This window comes from Coturnix japonica, chromosome 7, assembly GCF_054131305.1.
Source record: "Coturnix japonica strain WE chromosome 7, WE-NBRP24, whole genome shotgun sequence".
NCBI classification, from domain to species: Eukaryota; Metazoa; Chordata; class Aves; order Galliformes; family Phasianidae; genus Coturnix; species Coturnix japonica.
Genome location: NC_140669.1, coordinates 19313400 through 19341195, shown reverse-complemented (window position 1 = coordinate 19341195; position 27796 = coordinate 19313400). Strand labels below are relative to the sequence as shown.

The following is a 27796-nucleotide window of genomic DNA, read 5'->3' as shown; positions in this document are numbered from 1 at the left end:
TTTCCAGTTCTGGCACCTTGTCCTTCCCAGTGTTACTGTTACATTTCAATTTGGATCTGTTTGTACAAAAGACAGCCAGATACATTCATATTCTTCATTACCATACAAGCCGCTATAGGCTTTGTCCAAGGAGGGGGAAAAAAGGACTGGTTAGAAGAGACAGATAAACTCCTTTTAAGGATGTCCTATAAATGCTTGTATCCCTGAGAAGCAACCAGCATTGCATTTCTTCCCTATTGTTGGTCAGAAAAATGCAGATTACTTAATTCTCGTGATTTTTTTTTTAATTTTTTTGTTGTTTTTTTTTTCCCTATGCTGCCAAAAGGTGGCCCAAAAAATGACTGTTTTTTAGAAATCTGGATACAGTTCTGTTTTTCACACCTACTAAATCTGTTTTTTACCCCTTAGAAGGCTGAAGACAATTATGACATCCAACCTATAACTGGCTTTGGTGCTGTGTTTTATGCAAGTCTTCTCCTTGAATAGCTTCAGCAGTACTTGGCTTGATCTCTAGATCATGAAACTGTGGTAGCAGTAAGTCATGTGTCTATGAAGCTGTTAATTGACATGGCTCATTTTGCCTGTATGAGGTAGGCTTTTTTGGTCAGTAACAAGTAGTGTTTTGCTCTACTTGTGTTTCCCTAGAAATAAACAAAGAATGCAGAAATTGATGCAGGTATATCTTTTCCTGTCATGTTTATGTCTGACTTGCCCAGTATCTTCAATATGTTTAGATACCACACTAGTGTATTGGTGGTTGACTGTTACCTCAGAATCTCCTAGCTAATGTTCTTGTATACTCCTTTCCCTTCCTCATTGCACAGAGCTTTGCTAGAGGCAGCGCTTCCAGCTGTGATCACCTGAGTTGTCATATTGTGTAATCCTACCACTAGGAAACCACCTTTCCTCATTCCCCTTGCTATGTGATAAATTCCCTTACCCAGGGCAACAGCTGAAATATAATGAGACTGAAAAGTGAAAGAGTTACTCTTATGACAGTACCCTAAACTTGAAAGAAAATAAAGGGATGAGAGTGCAAAATAATTTTTCAGAAGGGAAATAGCACTGTAAATTGTTGGAAGAGCTGTTTGACAGCTCTTTGTATGGGTTACTGGCAGAAATCGCTTGATAAATCAGAGTTTCTTGTTTCAAGACCAGACAAAAAGATAGAAGTTTCTTCAGAATCAGAAAGAAGGCACTCTTAAGAATATTTATTCCATTTATAATAATTTGAAATTAGAAGGTATAATAGATGTATGTTAAGAAATGCATTGCATTCTACAGTGTTGTGCTAGATTGTCATCCAGCTGGCTGTCACTAGTGGATACGAGTCCACAGCCATCTGTGGCATCAGCATGTGTGTGCATGTGAGAACTGAGGGAACGAATGAAAGGAAGCAGAGGGCTTCTATTCTGCCTGACAAAGCTCTGTCTCAGCACAGCGATCTGTTTTAATACCATCTTAAGAATTCTTGATGTGTGCTAAGGCATCTGGAACACTTTTCCATGACTGAATCTTTGATTGCTGAAACCCTGACCCTGCAGTCATGGCTGCAGCACTTGCACCCCTACTTATAGCATCAGTTTCAGGGCTGAAGTCTTCTGGAAGACTTGTGTTCCTTGAATACTAACCATACAGTGCATGCTTGTGGAAAAGAAAATTTTGAGGCCTGGATATTGCTGAGATAAGGTTTTGGGTTTTTTTAGGATTCTTGGGTTTGTGCCATCTGCATGGTCTGTGCCTTTAAAGAGAAGTGAAGCCGTGTGTGTCTTATGCGTCATGAAGTCTTGATTGACTTTACACAAGTTGCAGGAGAGGAATAAAAGAGATATGATAACAAAAAAAAACTGAAACAAAACAACAACAAAAAAAAAAAAAAAAAAAAACCAACACACACACACACACAAACAACAACAACAACAACAACAAAAACAGAAAAAACACCCTCCATTTGTTTTTCATGAGGCCAAGTATGCTTTTCCTAGAGTACTATACATTGTATCCACATTGGTATCAGCACAAGATTATCAGTAGATAATAATATTAAAGTTCATCGTGATTAATGTAATTAATAGTCATACAGAAAGCAATAAAGATTAGTCTGTGTTACTGGAAATGCTTTCAGATGCCATTATGGTCTCTACCATTGTGTATCTCATATTTAAGACTGATCTTTCCTTTAGCTGGAAGCTTCCTTCCCTTGCAAAAAAGTAGAGATGGGCTGGACAGTTCATCTGACATAAAGTACCTCTGTGCCGGAATACTTAGCAGAGGAAGGAACTTGTTCACTTAAGAAAGTGGTGGGACATGCTGCCTCCTTTCCTGGCCAAGCTTATGCTGCTGTTAAATACACAATAATTTAAATTATTAATAGCAAGTGATACTTAGCACTTACAAATACAATTTATTACCAAGAGGTGGAGTTAGGACTTTTTTTTTTTTCAGAGTGCAATCACCTTTTGAACTTGATTTTTGATAACTGTAGTGTAAAAATTGCCTCCAAAAACCTAAAATATTGTGGATGGAACAGGTTTCGTATTTGTCATTGAACTGGAGAATGTAAAGAGTGGCACAATGAATATTACAGGAAAAAAATATATATATATACTTTGCTACTGCCACTGTCAAAACCTATGAGAGTAGATGTGAGGATCTGCATTAGAAGGCTGAGTTAAGATCAGGTTTCCTTGCCCATGGTTTATTATAGAGATATTTTGAGCTTAGAGAATTGGATGTGTACTATTTCAGTTAAGAGAATGATAGTCTTAAGTTAGTAGTGAAATGAGCAAGCTTGTCTTAAGGATAGTAGTGGGGAAGTAGTATCAGAAAAATCTCCTATCAAGGTGAAGGAAGCTCTGTGACTGTGTTGAAGCAGTTTCTCAGCTAGTCTACTGGGAACATGATAGCCTTTTATCTGCAGTATGTTAACTTAAGAACACTGAGTACATTTACTCCCTTCCACCAATTTAAGATGTAACTCAAATAAACCTGTTTAATTATTCAAGCTCTTCAAGTAATGCATGGACTTTGAGGGGAAGAGTTACAGATTTCTGACTAAATTGGACAGCCATGCATTCCAGGTGTTAAAATACAGTACTGTCAATCTGTTTTGGTGCTATGAACTGCCCTAGAACAGCCACAATACTAAGTTAGTTTCTGATGCTTTGAGAAAATTATGTGCTTGGGAGTATGTTTGAGACAGCATCACAGGCTCAGTAATAAATGATATTCATTAGATGCAAGTATATTTCTACGAAACTAAACTATGTTCTTTCTGAAACTACCATGACATATGATTCTTTACAGTGGAGAGCCTGACTGATGTAGAGAATTCTTAACACACATCTAATTACAGAGCAGACTTCCCCTTTCTGAGATTCAGAGGCATTAATTAAAGAAATTTATTACAACCTGCTCCATTATCTCCAGTCACCTTTACACAGATGAAGACTAAATTCTCTCACTTTCTAGCAGAGTTATGCACACAGAACCATAGCAGTTCGGCAGAGACTTTTCCACATTATGTAAGGAAAACAGAATTTATGATATGTCCACTTGGTAGATCTACTTTTGAAGTCGTGTGGTTTTTCTCTATCCGTTCTCTGTTTCTGGGAGGCATTTAGACTATGAACCCATGAGTTAACACCTCTTTTGGAAAAAAGGGTTGGCTCCTGGTCAAATGTCCTGGCAGAGACATTCAGAGCAGGTGCTATACTTGTGCAACTGGCACTGGTACCAGGCTCAGGTTGAATGCTTTCCAACACATTGAGTGCATGGCACAGGTGTTGGAGGCTGGTGCCTTTGAACTCTGTTGTGTCACTCCAATCTGCCTTGCATCACTTTGGCCCATTAGAGTGATTGCTTTGTCCTCTGGATGAGAGGGGATGCCAGTTTCCAGGTGTGGCGTCTAGTTTCATGGTTTTGTGTGAATTGACAGTAGCTCCAGAGCAGAAACAAGTGTAATTCTTGGGAAAATAACTATGCGGAACACCTCCCAGATTGCAACACATTAATTCTGTGTGTGAAAAGAGCAAGGGGACACTGTAGAGCTAAGAATCTTACAATGTGAATGCAGTCAATAAAGAAGACATTTTTAATTGATATAATCCCTTTAAAAACTCTTCTCATTTACATAAACATGTCAAATATAAAAAAATCTCTTGTCATCATGGAGAGAGGCAAGGCAAATGCTCTAAAAGCATACAGACAACAGTCTAACAACACCACCAAATGACAGCTTCATGCACAGAGGAAAAAAATATCAGAGAGACTTCATAGATGGGACTCAGTCTTTCTGTGTAATTAGAGTTAGGTCCAGTTAGGTTGACTTAAACAGAGTGCTATTTATGATTGATCATAGAGATGAGTCAGATTTTTTACAGGAAGCTAGAAGAGAGGTCTCTTGCTGAGGCCATCTGGAAATCTTTCAATTCAAAAAGAGTCTTGGCTTGCTTACCCTCACAAAGACATGGAGTACAAACAGAGGCTGTATTCTATCTGGGCACTGCCAATTAAGTAGGAAGCTGGCAGTGCCCTTGTAGAAATAGCTGTCTGTAAATATAATATAAAAACTAAGAGGCCCAAGGCTCTCAGCTCTTGAAGTGACCAACTATGGGCTGTCAGCCCATGGATTGGGAAAAGTGTATCAAAAAGACATCTGTGTACATTGTTTTCCAAGTTCAGCAGAGGAAGGCTGAGGATCTGCCAGGAGATGAACGTCTGTCAGATGCCATTTTCCTGTGCTGCTTTGTTGCTTGATTTAGGTGGTCGGTGTTTCAGCACAAGCACAGACATGTGCTTCTTGCCAATACAGCAAGCATGAGGCACTTGTGTCAGGTTGTCTCAGTAACAGGAAAGATCATTTTTTCCATTTCATTCTCTCAGCAATGCTGATGCCCCAGAACTACTTGGTATAGTATCCTCTGAGGATGAGGCCATCTCCCTTCTCTTTTCTTGGGTAGGCAGGGTATCCAGAAACACTCACCCTGTTTCTTGGCATTTATGCAGTCCTCTCTGGGCAGGAGGACAGGCAAAGGAATCTGGCTTTCTCTCAGGTGGGCTCACTAATAGCCTCCTTGCAATAATTGCTCTGGAGACTCATAGCTCCTCTTGCTTCCCTGCAAGGTCCTGCAGCTGTTATCCTTCTACCCCAAGTCTTTGGATTCACTACTGTAGGCTTCCTTTTACGCTTTAACTACCATCTTATTCTAATGCTGGTTCTGCCTGCAGCTTTACTGAGACACTTGGGTTGAGCAGGTCTTAGCAACTGTGGCTGTGTGACAGTTTTTTTGAAGACATAAATCCATGTATTGGTTGCTAAATGGAAATGTTTTTCATTCATGGCTCAGATGGCAACACTGAAGATAGACTTCCAGCTGCTGCTACACTGCTTACAGAGGTCTCTATCTTAATATGACCATCCATATTGTCTCCACTGTAATGCCTTTGAAATTGCAATTGAGGCTGGAGGTTTTGCTTTGCAGAGCATGAGGACACAGTGGGACAATTACACCAAAGAATTTTCTGGGATAGGCGCTGGGGTTGAAATCTGAATCATTCATACTCTGTGAGTGAGTGTCTTGTAGTATGAGTACAAACTGACCTCTTCAGTCAGTCTCACAGGATAAACATGAAACATGAGCAGTATTTATCCAAGGGAACTTCTGTCTGATTCCTTTGTTTCCAACATTTGCTATGATAAAGAGCAGTTTGGCTGTAGACATATCAGGTGCTCTGTCTACAGGAGAGTGTTTCTTTCCCAGCTTATTAGTGTTACCGCAATCTTGTTGTATTAGCCTTTCCTACTTCATCTAATGAACTTTCAGCTTTCCAAACCCCTTCATACATATATTACACAATGAAGAGCAGGGAGAATATATTTTTTTTAATTGCAGGGAAAGTAAATAATTCTGAGCAGTGTTGTATCGTGCTGCCTAGTCCTGTGCTTTACAGATACTTGTTCATTGATCTGTCTGGTGGAAAGGAACTTCTGGATCTCTTGTATCAACATTGTTGATACATTGTTGATTCTGGGGGTTGGGGCTATTTCTTTGTCTTTCTTCTCTCTCCAGCGCTGTACATTTTTTAGATTTCTATTTTTGAAAGAATGCCAAATAGCAGGCTAAATAGGTCAAAGACTGTAGGAGAGGAGGAACGTGGATGGAAACTTAAAACAGATGAAGAGCCAAGGTAAAGAGACGTGAGGAAAAGAAAATGCATTTTGAAGTTTATTTTCTGCTGCTGTGTGTTTAAGAGAGGTGACTGATGGCATAATTAATGACTAGGCAGGATTACTGTGTTTCCATGATGGTATTTTCTAAAATTGTGTGGTGATATATTGGAGAGTGAATGTGAAACACATGAAACTGGACAACTGTATTAACCTTAGGCAAGTTTCCTTTCCTCTCAAAGCCTTTCTCCTGTTCTAAAACACAGTGTTGTCTTCTTGCTTTGTGTTCAGTAGGGCAATAATTTTACCATTCTTTATAACTGAGAGGATAAGTAGGATACCCCAGAGCTTTGTCTAATCATTTAGCTAATGATCCTGCTCTGTAATATCTGTTCAGGTGTTTAATTCAGTTTAGATTGCTACTGTGATAGCCTTTTCTGGCTGTTGGTTTTGATAGGACTTACTTTTACACTCCGCATCCCCTGAAGAAGGTCATAGCTAAACTCTGTATTTCCTGGCAGCTTTTTATTTCAGATTGTTCCTCACTGCTGGACATTCAAACTAAACATTGATTTTTAGTTTATATTAATGTATCTTTAATTTTGCCACAAGTCTTACATATGTGTTTTGTAGCTAAAAATAGTAATACATATATATGTGAGCATGTGTGTGTATTTTATAGTACCCAATTATCTTACTTTTGTGGAGGGAGGAAGCATGCTTCACACAATAATCACACGGGTATTTATAATCATTTTGTTCTGCAGGCAGAAACCCCCATACCCTCACAGCCTGAAGTGCTTCAAAAATACAGCTCCATAAAATGCTGGAGAGTTTATAGGTTAGAATTATTAGAACAAGAGAAGCCTGTGGGCAGAGGCAGGAACTGCAACATATTGTTATTCCCCCTAAACCTGAGATAGAGAATCTCATGACTTTGATGCTAAAACATCCTTTGTATTTGAATATATGGGGCCAGACTCCTCATCAGAAATTTAAAGTACTTTCTTAGATGTGCAGAACTTTTCATGTCTTGATGCTTCATTCTGAAGTATTTAAAACTTCCTCTTCCACATCACCTGCTGTATTTTTCTCCAGTATGTAAACAGATTAGTTTTTGGCTAATTAACTGCCAGTTTTATACTCGGAGTAATTCTGGGGGAGGGAGTTGTGATATCCTCATATATTATGTTCTTTTGAAACTTTTTAGCAAACAAACAAAACCAAAATGGCTAGACAAGCATGAATGGAAGGCTTCCCAGGTCCCCATTTCACCTCTCATTGAAAAGTCATAAAAAATGTGGCTAGTCAGCAGATCCAAAACCTAGCACCTGTTTGCCAGATACAAGCCAGCTGTGCTGTGGATGTCTGTTACTTAACACATCTGCACTACTACTTGCCTAAGTTTCTTTCCTTAAAATGTTTTGGGATATTATATTTTTATCTGAGATGGAAGGTTGATGTAATAGAGAAAATCTTCTAACATGATTGGCATATGGTTCTTAAGGCCTGTAGTTATATAAGGGTTGGATTTTTTTTTTTTTTTTCCCCTGAGAATTTTTATTTATTTCTAGTTTCAATGAGCCAAATTACATTTCTGGTCTTAAAGTATATTTCACCTCTTAGCTTATTTCTTCATTGATTTTGATTAGGTTGTGACTTACTGAAGTGAAACGAACTCTTCTTGCTTTTCTTCTGAGATAATAAGAAAAGACAAGTTCCCTGGGTAGGCCAGTGTTTTGGAATTTTCCTTCTTTAATGCACACAGGACATTCCTGTGACATGAATTCATTTTGAAATGTTTTTTCTTCCTTTGAAACAGAGTTGGCATGTAAAATCACTTCTCGTTTTTCCAGAAATTATTGTCCTCTGAAGTGTCTGGAATTCTGGAACCAAAGTCAAAATTCTTTCTTGCCTAGTTTCAACCCATGGGCATTTTTGGTTACTCATTCTCAGGTAGATTGGAAAGGGTCTGCAGTGGAAATGTTGAGTCATGGCTTGCACCAGTAATTGTGTACCTGGTGGGAAGGCAGGGCCAACCCAGGGGAGCTCAGGTGCATGCAGTGCCCCTGAGTAACTGAAAGGGCTGTAGCCAGGATCCACCCTTTTCCAGACCTTATTTTAGGGTTGGCAGCAGAAGTGAGGGTATCGTGGTGGAGATTCCTGCGTATGTGTGGTCTTCCAAAGGTAAGTAAATCTTCTTCCTTTGTTTTGATATTCATGATTGCTGTATTTGGCCTTGTTCTCATTTGCTGCAACCTGAGGTTTTGCTACTCTGCTCTTATTGCTGTAATTTCCGTTATGTTATAGCTTGGTGGGCTCCTGTAAAGTTTTTTCACAGTTTGTGAGTTAAGGATGAATTTACTGCAATGGTAGTTTGCAATGGAGTGAGAGTATGTACAGTGGCTCAAAACCTTCTCTCTAGAAGAAAGAAATTAAAATGATCCTGAATTGTCTACTGGAAAACACAGTGCTTGGCATCCCGAACTTGATCTGCTATTCTATTTTTCATTAAACAGTAAAGGCTACTGATTATAAAATAGGATGTTTATTTGCAAGATTCGATCACAAAAGGAGGGTATTTGGAGATTTGTACAATTCTAGAAGATTTGGGTTTTAGTTCTGCTCTGGATTTATTGTGTGTGTTTGGGCATGTTGCTTATTCTCTGCATGGCTTATTTTCATACTGTAGAAAAGCAGAAATAATGCTTGTTTTCTCTTTGTTCTTACTTGCGATGATCACGTTACTTACCTTGGAGGTATAATGCAGCCATAATCTTACCCACGGCTTGATGTCCTACTGTCAAAAACTGAAAAATAACAGAGGCTTATCTTGTAGATTCCAACTGTTCAATTCTGTATCACTTCTGTGGTATCAATTGTTATCTCACAAGTTGAAGACAGTTGATTAAAATTTTTACAGAGATCCACAGAGATGTCACCACTGGTGCAGTAATTATGATCTGGTGATTCTTAGAAACTTCAGATTGTGCTGGCTTTTTCTTTTTTCTTCCTGGTGCTAAATCATGCTGATCATCCATAAATCCTTTCTTGAAATCTATTTTGCATGTAAGGAATTTGTAAGTGGTTATTGCAGAGCTGTTTGTCAAGAAGGGAAGCAGCAGATGATGTGTGTAGTAGTAAGCAGGTTCATGTGACAACCCTGGCATTAAATATGGGCTTGGTGATTCAGCACCATCAAACAAATTCCAGTTATTTATAGGTAATGGGCAATTGCTAGAGGTATGCCTAGGTCAGTAACTTTCAGCAGTAGCATAAACTTATATAAGTTCATCACTGGCACTGCTCAATTTAGACAAGAATAAACTCAATTTAATCTTCATTCTAGTTTAGTTTACAGTAAATCCATTTAAAAGCTGTAGTTCAAGTAGCAGTCACTAGTCAATGCCTATTGTCACCTTATTTTCACAAGAAAAACTCTTGAACTACTTTTCCTATTTAAAAGAGGAATTTCTACTGCACGCAGTGTGTTCTTGGTCTCTTTCTATAAGCACAGGATAGTAACTTCTGCTGTGAAACTAGTGTTATCTTAGAAAAGATATTTGAGCTAAAGAGAAGGGCAAAGCAAGGTCATTGGCACTATGTCTCTACAATGAGCTCTAAGAAATGAGTCAGACTTACAGATGGAATGATAGTTTGCCTTGTCATGAGAACACACATCTTCAAAAGGTTCCTGCTTTGGAAAAATGAAGTAAAAACCATAAGGAACCACTTAAGGAGGCTGCATAAATAATTTGCCATTTGTGAGCAATATATGCAAAACGATAGGACTGCAAGGACCGTATTTGATGGAAAAGCTCCTAACCATTTAAACTGCCATCCTGGTGTTTATTACCTGAATCACCTCTGGGAGTCTGATAAACACCTGTGATCTGCTGGTAATTCAGGAAAGGAAGCAGCACTCTGCATGACCTGCTTTTTTTTTCCTCTCAAGCAGTCACACTGTAATAAACAATGTACAGTGATTTTTGAACATGCAAAGAATATATTTAGACAAGTTAAGGCTACTGCTCTTGGTTTAACGCTTAACAAATCTAACAGCAGGAAGTATGTGGCTTAACACCTCAGTGTGGTATATGCTGAAGTGGAAGAACAAAAGACAATAGGAGTGGAAGGCAATGCATTCGTTTGGTTTAAAAATGACAGTAAGTGGTAAATATCTTGAAGAGATGAGAGGAAAAAGCATGGTCTCTTTTAAACCATGCATTTTTAAAGTTACTACATGACCAGTAAAGTAGTAATTTCCTGAAAAGCAATATTTAAATATATCCATCATCATTTACATCTTGGACACATACTTAAATATTATTGATTATTTGCAATTGTGTGCATCCATGTGTAGTTATATTAAACAAAAAAGTAATGGTAGCATGTCAGTGATTGGGATAAAGTGCAAAAATGGAACTGAGGTCTCTAATTACTAGAATTTTTTTTTTTAATTAAGAAAGCCACAAGCACATTATAGACATCCAGTTTATAGCATTGCAATCTTACAGGCTTGCTCTCATGAATATGGTAATTTTTTATTTTATGCCCTCTTGAGATGTCTTGTTAAAAACATTTTATTGGTGATCCTAAAATTCAGTAAATTTGAAGCCCTTGGCACCCTGAAGATAGTTAAAGTTCTTCAAAAAATGTCAGCGATAAATATTTGGCAAATATAAAGAATATGCACACTTTTCCCAAGTGGGTGATGTATTTTTTTTTTCCCTGGTTCTTATAGTCAAGTGATGACACTGCAGTTCAGAATATGAGTACATATTGATATTTTCTTCCAGAAACTGTGTGTGTTGCTTTGAGAGTGCATCTCCCACGGCATTATTTCTGTGCAGACACCTGGAAGTGGTTACGTACTTGCTCTGGCTTGCAGATGAGTTTTGGACAGTCAGGTGTATGGATGAGCAAGTGGTATTTATTTGGAGCAATTAAAATTCTAACATTCTCCTCTCTTGACATGCAATTACTAGGGCTCTGCTGTTCCCACTAATTGCTCTTGCTGGGGACATTGGTGAGGAGCCAATGATTTTGATGGGTAGTGGATTATCATTTTTACTCTGCTACCTGAGAAAAAAATCATTTGCAAAATCCCATGTGTAATTAGCAAGACTCATGATTAATTGTCCTGCAAAATTAGCTTCACTGTTGCTTTTATTTTACTGCTTCAAATATTAATTAATGTTAACTCCTTTCCTTCAGTTCTAGCTCTTGAATATTCAACGTGGCTTTGAAAAATTAGTCAGGGCTTCTACTTGCATTAACATGCGGGAGCTTTGATTTCTGAGTAAGTATTCTGATTTAAAAGATCACACTTGGGTCATAAATAATTTTTATAGGAGGACAAACAAAGCATCAAAGCATCATGGGAAGGCATTCATGCACTAACTGAAAGTAAATTGTTTCACTAATGATTCATTCCCCCGGTGCTTTTGGGGAAACATCAGCAAATATGCAAAACACTGCATTGTGTGGGGCGAAACAATTATTTAATGACAACAATCAACGTATGTATTTAGAAGTAGCACAATGAAAGAAGTAAAAATAATGGTGGCCTGATACCTCTTGATACCGAATCATCCTTTGTACCTTGTACAGTTGTGGTATCTACTGTCTGTATTTCAGGTTCTTATGTTCAACACTTTTGGGGAGCTTAAACACAAAATCTGTCAAATTTGATCCTTTATGAAAATGAAGGATTAGATCTAAACTGATAAAAATTAATGAAGAACAAAATAGAAACTGAAATACAAAAATGATGAAGATTAGGACCTTATTGTTTCCGCAGCTATCTCATTTACTGGTCAAGTTTCTCAAGGACAGCTTCTTAGATTTGACTGGGCTCCTACTAATTTTCCTTCTTGTTTTATTTGTCCTTATTCCTCCTGGTGTATATGAATACACATCCCATCTCATGACTTCTCATCCTCAGGGCCACATGATAGGAGAAATTTAGATTTTGTACAACTGGCAATAAAGAAACATTCTTTAGAAACAGGAGAAAATAATGATTCAACACCATAACTTACCATTATTTGACACAGAGACTTTTTCAGCACTTTCTAATGTTCTCAGGTTTAGGTTAGTGTTACATATACCCCTGAGGATGCATCTTCCCTCCTTAGTCACAGCATCTGCTCCTTGTTCTTGCCTGTGGGCTTGTTGCTTGCTCTTTTATTCTGATCCTTAGTTTGGTGCTTTTCTGATCCCCATCTTAGTTTCTTATGAAGATGTTCTGCAATCTCTTGATTGTTTTGTCGGCATCATCCAATGAAGTCTCCTTTTTCAGTGATTTGCTGTTTACTTTGTCCTGGTGCACTGCCTAAAAAAGTGAGCTTTCCCTAAATAACAGATCTCTTTATCTAAAGAGACAGTATTTATGTGGATTAGCATCATAGTTTTATGATTCTATTTCCAGCTTGGTGGTAGCTGCAAAAAATTATCTTGTCACAGCCTATAGGTTTCACTGCAAAGCCAAACTAAAATAGATTGATTAATATTCAAACTTAAAATAGAGCAAGTAGCATGTATTAATACAGTCTTCCATATGTGAAAGAATTCGCAGATCCCATACATCAATAGACTGCCGTGCTCAAGTTTCTAGTCTATGTGTGATGCTGTACTTTTCATCTTCTAGTGATTTGCATGTGCAGCTCTATAGCATCAAGTGTCTTCAAGTTTACAGATGCTGGTCCTGATCCAAGTTTCTATATTAGTAGACAAAACTTTGGAGACTGTGTAACTGATTTTGCAAGGATCTGTGTAGTTGCAGCTGCTATGGGAAGTTTAATGTCCTGCACAATCTGGCTTTAAACTATAAAAGGGAAAAGGTTCACCCCTCCCGATATTATTTTACCATATTAGCCTTTTATTATTAATATTTTTTTAATCTGTATTTGCAAAGAACAACCATTTCATAGAGTGAGGATTTTTTTTAACTACTATTCTATTGTTTGGAAGTTAGATTCCATCTTTAATTACTTTTTTCCTGACATTAGAATGTAGCTTTAATAGCTGTGGATTTGGCTGTGCTGTATATATGCACATCCATTTTTGAGAAGGATGAGGCTAAGCCTAGGAGAGTGTGGAGAGTTCCAGTGAGCACAGTGAGGCAGCCTGCTGTGCTACACATGTACTGTGAAGTCTTTAGGAAGATTTGTTTCTCCACTTCTCTCTCAAATCAATCTCCCTCTCTGTAACCTGTGGGTGGAAAATCATGGCCTTGGCTTTCCTCTTCTAAGCAAATATCATTTTCTCTATCTTGCTGATTAGTACTATATTAGGTACTAGCAAGAAATGCAAGTTTTGTAAGCTTATAACAAATAACTCAAATGACTGTTTAATGTGAAGAAGGGCAGAGGGGGAGGAAGGATTTTTCACATTTTTCTAGTTCCTATGAATCAAATACGGCTTATTCCTTCAAATTGGCTTCTGTAAGGAGGATGAAATACTCTGAAGATTAGCTACAGCACTGTCTGCTGCTGAGATGGTATTTACTGAATGATGAATATTAGTTTAAATTGATTCTATATAGGGGTAATGTTGATACTGTATTTACTGCCTTGTTTCAGTAGTGTAGGCCAATTGTTAGAATGGAGTGAGTGGGGAAAAAAAATAAAGGCAACGCTGCAGGAAACAGAGTACTTCATAAATAGTGTATTTCTTCCATTATGTTGATGTTTCTAAATAAAATTAGAGTTAAGTTTAAAGTTCAGTCACTGGGTGTACGTATATTAGCATATTATTATTATACTAGCATATAATAATATGCTAGCATATTATTAGCCTATTTAATTGCATCTAGAAATGTCCTTCATTTTTGTGGTTGCCGAAGTAAATAAAAATCAATGAAAGTAGCAAAAGTGCTGAAGTAATTTCAGTAAGTGAAGTGCTCATTAATTTAAATTTCATGTTTGACGTTGTTATGGACTAGTCATAGAAAATAAGACATTGACTTCTAGGTATGTTCCAGGACAAGAGGAAATCCTACAACCTTGTTCTCAAAGTGGCAATGACATTAAAAGGAAAGATCTCTGACTACAGCACTTTATGTAGATGTTAATGATGTGGTAAACTTTCTCAAAAGCCCGAAGCCCATTCATATGGATGACATAAGCTTGGAAAGTTAGAAAGCAAACAATATTGAGACACTGGGACTGAACATCAAAAAGCTCTGCCTGCCATTTTCAAGCATCTGAAAATATGTGTAAAGCCTGTTCACAATCTAATGGCAGATATGCAGAGAGCTGGGGGTGGTTACACAGGAAATTAGAAAAGCCTCATCTCATCAGAGTGAAATAAATATGCCATCTACGTGAGAAGTAATTGGAGGGGTGTGTCAGTCCTGTTGATGTCAGCCAAGTGTCCATAAATTAGAATAAACATTCATAATTGATATTAGTGATAAGAAAATATATTCTATTACACTAAAAAGAGAAACTTGTTTCTTTTCCTTTTGCAAACTTGTTTTTTTCATTTAAGAGAGGATTAGAAAATGCCACTTCCCTCAGTTTTTTTGTTTGGTTGGTTTTTTGGTCTTTTTTGTTTTGTTTTTGGTTTTTTTTTCTCAAGTGTAGATCCGGTTGTCTACTTTTCTGTAATATGTATCAAATCAGGTTGTGTAATGTAGGATGCAATGGAGAGAGCTTGGAGGGAAGACAATACATTTGCAAAAATTAGATTTACCTGTAGGTAATAAAAGACGGCTAGGCCACACAGTGTTGGTAAATTCTGACTGATAGTGCAAGGATGCTTATTTCTGTTTGTTGTTTAATCAGTGCCTTAGTTGTGGAGAACTCCCATTAGTAGACAATAAGCAGGAGCTCTCACTCCCTTGAAAACATCCTGTTTATTGCCTAGAATATTCAAGAGAATTCAGCACCCTAGCAAAAATGCTGTAAGGGTCACCCAGATCCCTTATTGTCACACCTTTTTAGACTAATGCTTAGACAGGGGCTTGCATTCTCATTAAGCCTAGTATTTCAAAGATGTTAGTAGCTTCAATGAAAATCCAATCCAGTTCATTTATATGATAGTGTTCAGTGATAATACTGATCTAGTACAGGAACCATGACCAGCAGTTTAAATATTAACCTTGTGGTGTGTCTACAGTGTCTTTTCTGTTACTATTTCTGGGTACGTTCAGTAAGTGAACTTATTTAGGACCCTTCTACTGGACGGAATGGTAGGGAAGATGATATACCAAGAGGCTTACCATCAACATAAGGTGGTGTTTTCTTTCTTTTCTGGGCAAGAAGTAGGCAATCCAAGAAACTCCTGAGCTTTAATTTAGCCTGATGCGCCTTTAGAGAATTTCTGTACTGTGTTACTGTGTGTCTGTCTGGAGTTATGTGTGAAACATTAGGTGTGGAGTGGCGAACTGACACTTGGTTATGCAAGTATGTGAATGTGAGGCTCTTGTCCTGTGCATTCCCAAATAAATATTCTGATCTGTGACTGCACTTGGCTGGATGATAAAAAAGAATGTTGTAACAAGGATCCTCAAGTCCTGGCATTACATTATTCGTCTTGAGTCTGGAATAAAAAGTGATGTTGCAGAATGGGTAGGAATAGGAAAACCATGGGAGGAGGGAAGGCAATTTGAAATACCTGCAAGTGAGTTTAAATAAACAGGGTGAAATGTGGGGACAAGCAGGAGATGAGCATGATCAGACTCTGTGGTATGATATGGGATAGTTGTATGATTTAACAGCTTTGTTGACAATCCTGTCCTATTTTTTTTTTGTGAATCAGTGCTATCAGATGGAAGAACAGTTCATTAGCAATTAGCATTTCTCTCTGGTTGTTCTGGCAGAGGTTGCTGTAGACTATTGCTCTGGAAAAAGATGCTTTGGATGCCGGTGAAAAGAAGAAAGAGGCTCCATAAATATACAGTCTGTATTCATATTCTTTGCATTTACTTTAGCAGTGTCGCAGTATTTGCATGTCCATATATATGTTGGTTTTTTTTGTTGTTGTTATATATCTAGATCTATCACTTTTTTTTTCTTTTTTTCTTTTAGAGTTCTATTTAAAAAGTGAAGCCTAGCAATCTGTTGATTGCACAGGCTAAGCTTATATTGGGAGTAGTTTTTGACTATTCAGTTCACCTCAGTAATACAGCTTATGCCGATTGATTGATATGGCTTGGTACCCTGACAAAAACAAAAAGCTGTCAGATAAGTATACTATTTTGGTGATGTGTTTTGGGTAAACAACACTGATCCTGCAATACATGTAGTCAGTGAAAATCCAGCAGGAAGGAGGATTGTACAGTCAGGCTTTGTATGGGGAAAACCATAAAATTAGTAAGATAGTAGAATAATAATAGTATGCTATTGTATAAAATGTTCACGTAGTTCCTAAAACATAAACCTTTTTAGGTGGTTTCTATTAAGTCTATCTTGTCCAACAACCTGTGGCTTAAATATCTTGCTACACAGGCTTTAGCATGCTTTTTGTCAGTACTTTGATTTCATAGGCTCTGGTTAGATGTTTTGCTGAAGATGTCCAGAACATATGGCAGCGTCAAATTGGGCTACTGGGAACCTTTGTGGCAAACTGAAGGACTGAGGGGTCCTTTATGCAGTAAATATCAGATCTCTGGAAATAGTTGCCAGAGCATGTTGTATATTTACAGTTTACTGCGGCTAAAAAAGAGAGTGTGGGGGGAGAAATATGTTAATGGATAGTAAGTGTATAAGAACCGCCTCTGCTTCAGAATGTCCTCAAGTTGAAAATAGCAAGAAGCAGAATATGAGAGGGAATCGTTGTCCTCTTCTTATTCCATAGGCATCTGCCCTGGAGACAGTGAAATACTAGCTGGACCTGCTCAAATGAAGCATTATGGTTGTTTTGAAACACTGGATCTCTAATAATTAAATCTTTAAATAGCACCATGCTAATAGGTTTTCTGGTACACAAAGTGAGAATAAAACCCATGTCCTCCATTGTAAGCTGGATTTGGTATATTTAAGTTGTTTTCCTACTGCTTTTTACAACACGATAAACTTACGGACGGAAATTCTTTTAAGCCATAAATACCATGCATGCTGTCATGCCTAGAAGTACAAATAAAGCCAATGGGATGTTAAAAACAGTTGAAATGCATTCCTTCTCTACCTAGTTCTCTCAGATGAAGCTCTCTGCTATCAGTTTGGGTGGACGGTGTTTGACCTCTACTTGTATGCATAAATGAAATAGAGCTCCCATTACTTAGTCACAGTGCACTGAATGACAAATTTGTCTACAGCAGTTGACCTGAAAAGTGGAAGCTTAACCTTACATGAAAGCCTCTGAAGTTCTGTGCATCTGCTTTATCTCTGTAAAGTTCTACAGTCTTTCCCCATCTTACAGACAAAACTCCTTGAGACAATGTGATTACAGATCTATTCTCTGAATTTTATATTCCACTACACTTTTCTTAATGTTGTGGGATTTTTCCCATGATGTGGTTCTGGATGAAAAGGATGAAATAACTGTGCTTGGGTTTATACTGCTCTTTTCTTGAGTCTAACACGCTCTCCTTTTTAAAAATGAATGAAAAATAATATATTTTAGGATGTGTTCTATGTTTACATTTTATCTCACTACAGTATTTACATTGTTACAATTCTTTAAGGTTTTCCCATCACAAATCAGAGTAACACAGGTATTAAACTGTCTTACCTGGTAGTGCCTGGTTTAAATACCAAGTTGTAAAAAAAATATTTAGAAAAGATATGTGTGCACACTAACTTCTACTGGTCCTGAAATCCACACAGAGGTACAGTTATTTCCAAGGTGTAAATCCAAAGGCCAAAAACCAACCAATAGAAATTCTGTTAAGTTTCTTGCATATGAAATTAGAAGTTTGGCATCTCTGGTTGTGTTGTAACAACAGAAGGTGGGGGTGGGGGGGAAGCGTATGGCACCAGTCTTAAACCTGTAACCTTAAATCTTCACAAAAAGAGATCTTGTGCTTTCTAATGCTCCCCCTTGTACTTAGAAAAGCATTGAAATAACATCTTTTAAGGCTGTAGACATTCATAGACAATACAGAAATAATTATTTGTAAATTGGGACCATTTACTGGATGAATACATGGTAGGAGAAAGTTGATGCTTTACATCTAAAAGTATTTACCCAAGTATTTTCTGTTCACCTGGGCCAAAGTGAGGGGAGGAGTGTGATGTGCTCTTGTCTTCAAGTTCTACTGTGTAATTGCATTCTTAGAAATAAGACATTCTCAGTTTCACAATTAAGTCAAGAGATTAGATGTCAGTGCCTTTCTTACATTTATTTAAGAGAGTTTTTCTTCTGTTTTGTCACTGTCATTCACTTCCATTTTTAAGAAAGACAGAAAGGAAGATCTGGTAAACTATAGAACAGTGAGCCTCATGGCTGTGCCTGGATGGAGCATGTAACAGATCCTCCTGAAAGCTATGCTGAAGAGTGAATGCAAGATGAGGAAATGATCTTTTTCAACCAGCATGGCTTCAGCAAGGGCAGACTGTGCTTTACCAATCTAGTAGACTTTCTATGATGGACTGACAGCTTCACTAGACAAAGGAAGAACAACTTATGTCATCTGCCTGAACTTTTGCAAGGTCTATGATATGGTCCCACATCATATTCTCATCTCTAAATTGGAAAGATATGTATTTGAAGGGTGGATCGGATTGTTACAGCCACAGAGTTGTGCATAATAGCTGTATATCCAGGTGGAGGAGTAATGAGTGATGTCCTCCAGGGTTCCATCTTGGGACCATTTTGGTTCAACATCTTTATCAATAACCTGGATTGAGTAACCTTTAATGTTCCTTCCAGCTAAAGCCATTCTATGATTCTGTGACTGTGCTGTAGGTAGTTCTTGATCGTTGGTTCCACTTTACTTTTATTTTGTGAGATATATTTTAAATTATTCCTTGCTAGGAAGCTTAAGAAACTTTGCTCATTTTAGTTGGGTTCCTGACAGATTTCTGTAATTCCCTACAATATGGAAAGAAATCATTCTTTGCTGTTTCTGCAGTTGTTTGTTAAAATATACGGGGAGAGTAAGCAGACACAAAGTTATGTTCTTTCAATCAATTATAGTGAGTCTTTCCATCAGATTCTACTGGACTGGAGACATGACTACTTGTCTTAAAAGTTCCTTTGCTTTTTTTTCATGCACTGAATAGACTATGAGCAGATAGGGAAAAGCAAAAGTGAATTTCTTCACCAGTTTTTCATTTCCGTGAAAGATAGAAGATATATTCCTTTAGAAAGGAGCAGTCCTGTTCTTCCTGTGTGTGCTTATGACTGATTTGCATGTTTATTAGTGTGATTTCTGTGTCTGTATTGTAAATGGGAAGGAGTGTCTGTACTACATTAGACTAAAGTTCTGTTTTGCCCAGTATCTTGTCTGTTCCTGAGGAATGCCAGGAAAGCAAATCAAGCATTTTGTGATACTTCCTAGAATTTCTTGCAGGATAGGTTGAAGTCTTCCATGAATGTAACTGATTTATTTTTTTTTTCTGAATATATACAAATATTCTGCAACGAGAAAAACAGAAACCATTTTGTGTAAGATTTGAATGTTTTGGTTTTATGAAGAAATGACTTAACTGCTGGAGAGGGGTTTGGCCTAAAAAAAAAGAAGTTCTGGATTGTGATCCCACTTAGTTCTGATTTCAAGATTCTGAACTGAAGGTTCAAAGTCCCCAAGGAAGTTAGAATTTATGAACCTGTATCGCAGGGGTTCAGGTCTTCCTGTTTGCTTTTTATTTTGACAGGTCACCTCAGTGCCTTTCAGCAAGGTAAAGTAATAGAAGGATCCCATTAGAAATCTTCCTCTGTCTCTCCCTCCTAGCAGGCACAAGCCCTCACCTGAGAAACAAATTCTCTCAACTTCGTCTAGAGAGGATCAGACACCTTCTGCTGTTGTTCCCAGGCATTGTTAATTGTTGTTAATTTCCTACACCTCATTAATTATTTGCTATTAAAAATGTGAGTGAGGCAAATGCCCTTCACTCATGGATAGTCACAAGAATAAACCATTAATAACTACAGAACATGCTTTACTTTTGAAGTTGGAAGTGAGCTTGCATGAAAGTCACTTTGTTTGCTAGTAAATCCTGCTGCACATCAGGGTGTTATTTGATAAGGGGCTAGACATGAGTGATGTCTTCATGTGCTAAAGAAACAAAACACAGGGAACAGTGGTAGAATTGGAGTTGATGTAATCAACAGAAAGTAGTGGCTAGAAGTATCCCTATTCTCTCTGTACCACACCTCATTTATCCTACTTAATAAAAAAAAAAAAAAAGAAACAATTAAAAAAAAAATAAAAAAAGATTTGGTTCAGTAAATTATGATAATACTTCTAATTTGTACAAAGTTCTCAAAACTATGGAAAATGCATAGTAAACTTTATTCTGCAGTATGTGGAGCAGTACGTTATGCCAGTGTTTTTGATGTTGAAGACTGAGACTACACAAAATTAGCAAGTACAAGTGTTAAAATAGAGCCTTCTATCAAGGAATTTCCATGGGATGATGAGAGGAGTGCAGATGTTCCTCAGAATTCTGAATGTGTTTCCTAATGTAATACTTAGGGAGTTTACCTGCATCATAGGAGCTGGAGAAGGGTTCTCATTAATTCTGTAATAATAGCACAGCAGAAAATGAATTTTCTCTGCCCCTTCCCAGGCACCTGTTTTCAAAGCCTGTCAGAATCATTTCTACAACAGCAAAGCTTGGCTTTCTTAGACAAAATTTTGCCAGATCTGGAGGTAGTCTCCAGTAATTTTTAGCTGTTGAGCCAGACTTGTGAATCTCCTTTACTGTGTCCGTATAGCTGTCATCAGAAGTCCATCAGATATTTATTCTGTGACTTGCTTGTCTTTGTCTGTTGGCGGCTGATACTCAGGTGGGATGGCAAGATTTAAGGCTACTATTTATCTCATTTCTATGTCCTAGAAAATATGCCTTCAAGTTTATACTAATATATACTAATTTTGCAGTTTTTCTTTCTCTTTTTTACATCTGTCAAGTTTTGCTTTTATCCAGAACATTTGGTTAATAACTATATAGATGTTTGGTAGTGGTAACTCTGTTGTTGGCTGAAATTCAGCATTAGATTATAGCCTGAAAACCAGCAGTGGATTATAGGCTGGCCACCTCTCACGGCTCTGGCTGCAGGGGCTGAGTGGCTGCCAGAGAGGGGCAGTAACTTCTTCCACTGCTGCAGCCAAGTCCAAGTGGTGCTGTGAATCAAAGCCTTCATTTGCCATTGTTCACCGCCTAGTATATTCACTTAAATACTTTTCTAAAAACTTAATTCCTGGCCTCACCTATTTATATAAATTACAGCAGCTGGGAAGCTTATACACCACCACTCTGTGCTTCTCTTATGGGCTCTACACGTTCTTTAGGGGGTGGGTGGGTTGGAGTTCCAATAGTTTCTACAGAGAAGTAATTTCTTTAGCTGCTGTAACTTATTCCACAAGGAACTGTGAAGCCAAGCCAACAGGTCATCTGGGCAAAGACTGAAGAACCATGTCTCTTTAGCCAAGCTGCTTATAGAAAAGAGTTTCATACGCTATCCACTGCACAGGAAATCTGAAGCAGAGCCAGGAAATGTTTCAATGTGCTCTGAGCTACATTACACCTTCTTAATACCAGAGACATCTTCCAAGGCTAGACTTGAATTAAATGCATTGAGACAGAATTCAAAATTCTGACATTCAGCTTGCAAACCAGCACAGGGGCTTGTGGACTGCTCCAGAACTATTATTGCACTCTGTCTTGCTGCAGAAGCTCCTGTTCTCTTGTCTGACTAAAGAATGGAGGTTCATGATGGAGCTGTAACTCAGTTAATTAGAATAGTACTTTTGTCTTACTTTCCTTGCTCTTTGTTGTTAAATAATGAAAATAACACAGATTAAGGCTGTTCTGTTCTAAAACCTGCTCTGCATATTATTTATATTAACAGAGCTTAAGGCTCAAAAGGGCCATTAGATCATCTGTTTATTTCTATATTACATGGAATTTCAGTTCTCCTGGCATTGCCTCATGCTTCTTAGTGGACCAGAGGATCTTTCTGATAGATCTTCAGCTTTGTTTTGAAGATATCAGAAGGCAAGATATCCACCATTGTTCTGATTATTTTGTCCCTGTAGATGAAAAGTCTCAGCAACTCACCATCTGGTCAAAAATAAATGCTTTAAAAAAATAAAAAAAAATTTAAAAAAAACCAACAAAAAACAAAAAACAAAAAGACTGTGATTTGGCAAGTACTTAAGCAATGTCCTAGAGAATACGCAGTGCATGTTGCAAACTCAGAACTGTATTAAAACTATATCCTGTAGCTTTGCCTCTAAAGTTTCCCTGTAGAATAGAGGAACCTTCCCAGGAAGTGTTTTCATCAGATGCCTGATGTGTATTTGTTTAACAAGAGCTGAGTATAATGGAATGCCTGACTTAAGATTTCACAAGGTAAGAAGTGCTTAGCTGGTGCTAGAGCTTTGCTTTTAATTTGCTCTTTATGATGGGAGTTGCTGTCACTTGCATTCTAAGCTGTGATCAGGAGCAGAGCCAAGACAAGCCTGAAAACTGAGAAACTATCATAGCTGAGCAGTCACTAATACTGGAGGCAGATCTTTCAGGCACTAGTTCAAGCTGAATTTATTCCCAGTCACTTCCACGGAAGACAAGCTAAAAATGGAATGCCCCACAATGATATATGACTATTAAAAGTTTATAATCTATGTGCCCACAGTCCACTGGAAGAAGGAAATAAGTGAAGTGGAAAGAACACACTTTTCCTCTGCACATGTGCATGCCAACATGTATGCATACTAATACAGATAAGAATTCTATTTATAAACATAAGAAATTACATATTTCAGTATACATTACAGTGAATTTCATATTTTTGGGGAAAAAAAATCCCACTACCTGAATATTATGAAGCGCAGAAGACCTGAACTTACTGCAGCTTTGTGTTTGCTTCACCCATATTGTAGGTTCTTTGAGAAGGTAACAATGGGCCATTTCTTTGTACATTACTTAGCACAGTGGTTCTAAATACTCCAGTATTTTACTTCGGTTTAATTGATGTATGGTCATGAAGTTCTTAGTTCTCCAAGCTGTCATAAATTGTACTAGAAACTGCATTAATCCATGGCTCCTGTAAAGTTGATGAAAATTTAGTATTAGGCAGTCCTGAGCCTGAAACTTGTATTTATTTTGGCTTTCTGGACATGGAACTTACAGCTGATGTACTTTACTACTACTTTATCAGAAAGCAGTAGAAGATCTTGTACTTCTACGTGGAAGAGAGACCAAGAATGAGAAACAGCAACTAGATACTGAAATGGAAACATCTGCATATGCAGTTAGAATAGCTATGTGTCCAATAGCATACAGACAAATCTGTATCTGTAATGTAAATGGAATGAGAAGCTTGAATGGAGCGGACCAAAAAGTTGGTTCTTAATATTCTATGAATGTAGCTTTTATGTTGGAGTGTGTTTAGCTTTGATCCCACCAGAGAGGGTGTAGTATGTTTTTAACTTATCAGTATAACGTTTTATAATTCTTTTGTTCTAAGCAACCCCCTTTTTCCTCTATGAAATGGAAGCAGATATCTTGCAAACAGTGTATTTATCTGTCTTCAGGGGCTGAGGGTTAATATCCAATAGCTCATAACTTCTTTATTACAATGCATTTATAATGATTTACTGAAATGATTCTGTAGCTAAGTATCTAATGTCAAGGACTAGATTTGGCATGGTAGAAAATGTCTTATTCTTGGGTAGCTCTAGGGAAAATAAGGCCACAGCCACTGCTTTCTATGGAATTCTGCAAAGTATAATGAGGAAGGGGTAATTGCATTAATGTCAATTAAGCTATTAATAATGCCCATCCTGTCATTGCTAAATAAAGCAGTCACTCATATGTATTATTGTCGCCTGTAAAGATTGTACATAAATGAGATCCTAGCTTATGGTTTGAAATATGACTGATAGCCAGTCTTGTATCTCCTGAAAAGCACTTCTGTGCTTTAGGCTGTGTCCTAAACTGTAATACTGATCACCTCAAAATGACAACAGGGCACTCTGCGTTACTTTCATTCATGTCAGAGGAAACTTTGTCATAACTGACAAAAAACATCTTCAGAACATTACTTGCAACATCTCTGTGCACCCAAGCAAAAATTTCAGCTCTGTTGATGACTTGAAGTTTCCTGTCTAATAGGCCATAATTTAAAGCTGTCTTTCCTACCTATCTCTTGCAGGCTGTTGTATTTTGGTTGCATCTGTGAAACAATTACCATTTTCTAATGCCATCTTTTACCTCATGCAGGATTATCACTAGATAGCTTAAAAACAGAATTCTGGATTCATACAGATGGGTCTGTTATTGCCATAAAACATGCATGGATTTGTATTTAAACAGTTGCTGATGCAACAGTTTCACAAAATGAAAGGCAAGTTGGTGTGTTGTGTGGAGCTTTGAAGATGGTGGTCAAATGTTCAACAGAATCAGTTGTAGAGCAGAGCCAATTGTTGTTAGCAAGTCAGCAAAGGGGTCACTGAATTGGGCTGTCCTTAAGGGGGGAGGAGAGGCAAATGTGAAAGGAACCTTTCAGTCAGAGCTCATGAGAAATGACAGGCCAGTTTCCACAGAAAGAGAAAGTGAAGCCATGATCTTCCTACATATTGAGGAACACAGTGCTGATGTATATGCACCAAGGTTGAGAGGGCAAATAGAAGTTAGAATGGAGCTGGAACTGTTTGAGAAAGTCTCAGTATTCTAATGCTGGTCAACCCCATACCATCTCCAGAGAGCCCTGGGTAGGGTTATAATAGGTGAAGTCATTTTTATAATAAAGTTGGCTGTAACTCTAGGTCATAAATCACTGATGCTTAGTGCTAAAAAAAAAATGATTATACATTTCTCTCTTACCTCATGCTTTCTTTCTATTAATACCTTGATTTGGATGAAAGTTTTTACTGCGCAAAGAGGCAGTGAGAGTGACAAATTCTTGTAGGGAATGCCTTTACACGTGACTTATTAGGATTATTTTCTGAAGAGTGACATTCTGGTTTCTCCTACTGAAGGAAAATACAATTCCAATAAACCTGTTGAACTTTGCATGTTATTTTAACTGACTCTTTACCACAAGGTTGTGATGAGCCTGTGAGTGGTAGCCTTTGGGTGGACTGCCCACTGCAAGTTTGTACCGCTGCAGCTGAAACTTCTGATTCAGCTTTCAATTATTTCTTCCTTACTCATTTATTCCTTCTTCCACTGAAGAGGAACTGTGTAATATTCAACAAACTTAAATGGTATCTCCACAATTATTAGTGTTTTCAAAGCCAACCCATACACTGATATCTCTTGGCCTGTGTTTCTCACACTTGAGTTAAAACTTTGTTACATTTGTGAAGTAGGCATATTTGAAGCAGCTGTTTAAACTCTATTCTCCCATTTTAATTTCTTTCATAATTTCTTCCAGTAAATAAAGGTCCAGTAAAAAATGGCTTCTTTCTTTAAATAAGGGTCTGAGGCAGAATGAGAATGAATGTTGTCATATGAAGTGCATTTCAAATGTAATAAAGCAGAAAGGAGTTCCTGGCCCCTGTGTCAGTTGTAAGAGGGTACATAGTGTGATCACTATAGCTCAGTGGCTGCAAAGCAGAAAATGAAGATTGTAAAAACGTCACATAAAGAAAAAATGCACAGTGGATTCGTTTTGCGATGCTCATAATTCAGTAATGCCTTTAAGTAGCTAGAAGAAATATAATAAATGTTTTTCCACAACATTGATCATACTGTATCAGAGGAAATATTAGTGTGCAGGGAGCCATGATTATGCTGGTAGTAATTCTCTGTGCAGAAAACTCCTAGAAGATGGGACCCTTTATAGGCTGAACTTTTATTGGCTGCAGTTATTTACCTTTAAGAATACGCCTAATACACTGTCCTATAGCTAAATATTTTTGTGAAAACTCAAGCCAGCAACTGCCAGTAAATCAGAAACCCTGCTACCATTTCATAGAATTTATATTTTTCCTATGGACACTCTGATATGTTCTGAGATACAAAAAACAAACAAGCAAACAAAAAAACCCACCAGTTGACCATGTAAAAATGGAAGAACACTTGTAAAACAGTTTTGTAGTTTGTTTTTTTTTTTTCCTGCTGTATTCTAAAATCTGATTTGGTCAAGGAGTTTTATTGTGTGTGATCCCATTAAACAATTACTTGTAAGTGTAAGGTATACTTAAGAAATGTAATAGTGTGTTAGATTATGCAATATAATAAAATGCATGGTTACCTGAAGGTTACTAGCAAATGTATATGTGGCCTGCTATGGACTGGCTTTTTATTTACCATGCTAGAAGTCCTACCAGAAGCTCACAAAACAAGCCTGGCCTATGGAATATCATAAGGAAAATGAGAGTATTGATTCCTAGTGTCTGTCTCTTGCTTCTTAAGGTGCCTGGGACTGCTAGTGCTAGGGAAGGCTTCTGTGAAGGGAGCCTGGCCCCTCAAAAACCATAATCTCTGGCTGATAGTTGATGAGGCTCCACCCAGATCCAGCAATGGCACATGGAGTATCTGAACTCTGGCAAGAGAGGAGAGGCTGAGATGAAGAAAGCAGAGAGTGCCAAAAGTCCTTCGTGGTGGTGGGGATGGACCTTCCCATGCTCTATAAGGGAAGAGGCTGAAATGTGATGCTGTCTGGAGGTCTGGGGTGTCAATGAGCACATTACCAGATTCTAGTTTCTGGAATAGTTTATTCTCACTTGAGAACGTTCCAAAAATACTCATATTCATCTATCATTAGGCCCATCTTCAAAAGAATGGTTGAATATGGTTATAACATTACATAGGCATAAGCAGTGCTTGTGAGCCTAACCCAGCACACCTGCAATAAGATTTGCTGGATTAGAGACTAAATGAGCAAGCATTCTGTGCTAATCATCAGCTCAAGCTGTACAAAGCATCTGGTCTTTGGAAAGAGGGTTATGTTGTTCTTGGCAGATAATTCAGGCAAGAGTTTTATGTAATTATTTCCCTGAGCTGATGATCCCTCAGCCTTCAGTATTTGTTTTTGTGTGTTTTTTTCCCCCCACAATGCATTCTGATTTCTCTTACGTTTAAAATAAGTGTTTTTTCTTGTTTTGAATTAAAAAAAACCACCTGTCTTTCTCTGTCATGGGCTGGTAACTTGGGTAGAGATTAGAGGTCAGATGCAATATCTGTTTGTTGGCTGTATCAGTGCTTAGCATCATTATGTTGGGCAAGTCATTTCAAATTTCTGCATTTTAGTCTATCTGCCCTCAAAGTGATTGAAGTAATAGGTACATCTGCCCAGAGTGGTATTTGAATAGTTAAAGGCTTTTGGCAAGTGGCGTCAAAACAAGGAGACTGTGAAAGACTGAGAACTGACAGGTGAACTGATTCGACTGTGAATCATCATATGCCTTTTGTAATGCAATGAAAAATATGTAATACTCTTCACAAATGATTTACCATGGTAAATCAGCTCTTTCTCCTACATGGTCCTGTACGAAATACATGCATCTAAGTAGGTTGCTCCTGAAGTAATGCTGTCCATGAAAACTAAAACAGATAC

General features: G+C 37.7%; 1 protein-coding gene across 11 annotated transcripts in view; it reads left to right on the top strand.

The window, feature by feature from the left end:
- LOC107316667 (uncharacterized) overlaps positions 1–27796 on the top strand; it is a 365025-nt gene that overhangs the window by 108157 nt on the left and 229072 nt on the right. Inside the window, exons 1-3 of one of the 11 annotated variants that reach the window (XR_014948032.1) lie at positions 6777–8356; positions 11387–11471; positions 15999–16077. The exons of 6 other annotated variants lie outside the window; for them this stretch is intronic. The gene's annotated coding sequence lies outside the window, so the exon portion shown is untranslated. Of the gene's footprint in view, positions 1–5614; positions 6190–6776; positions 8357–11386; positions 11472–15998; positions 16078–27796 lie in introns of those variants that run through there. 4 more of the 11 variants (XR_014948033.1, XR_014948027.1, XR_014948034.1 and 1 more) reach the window with 4 other exon arrangements.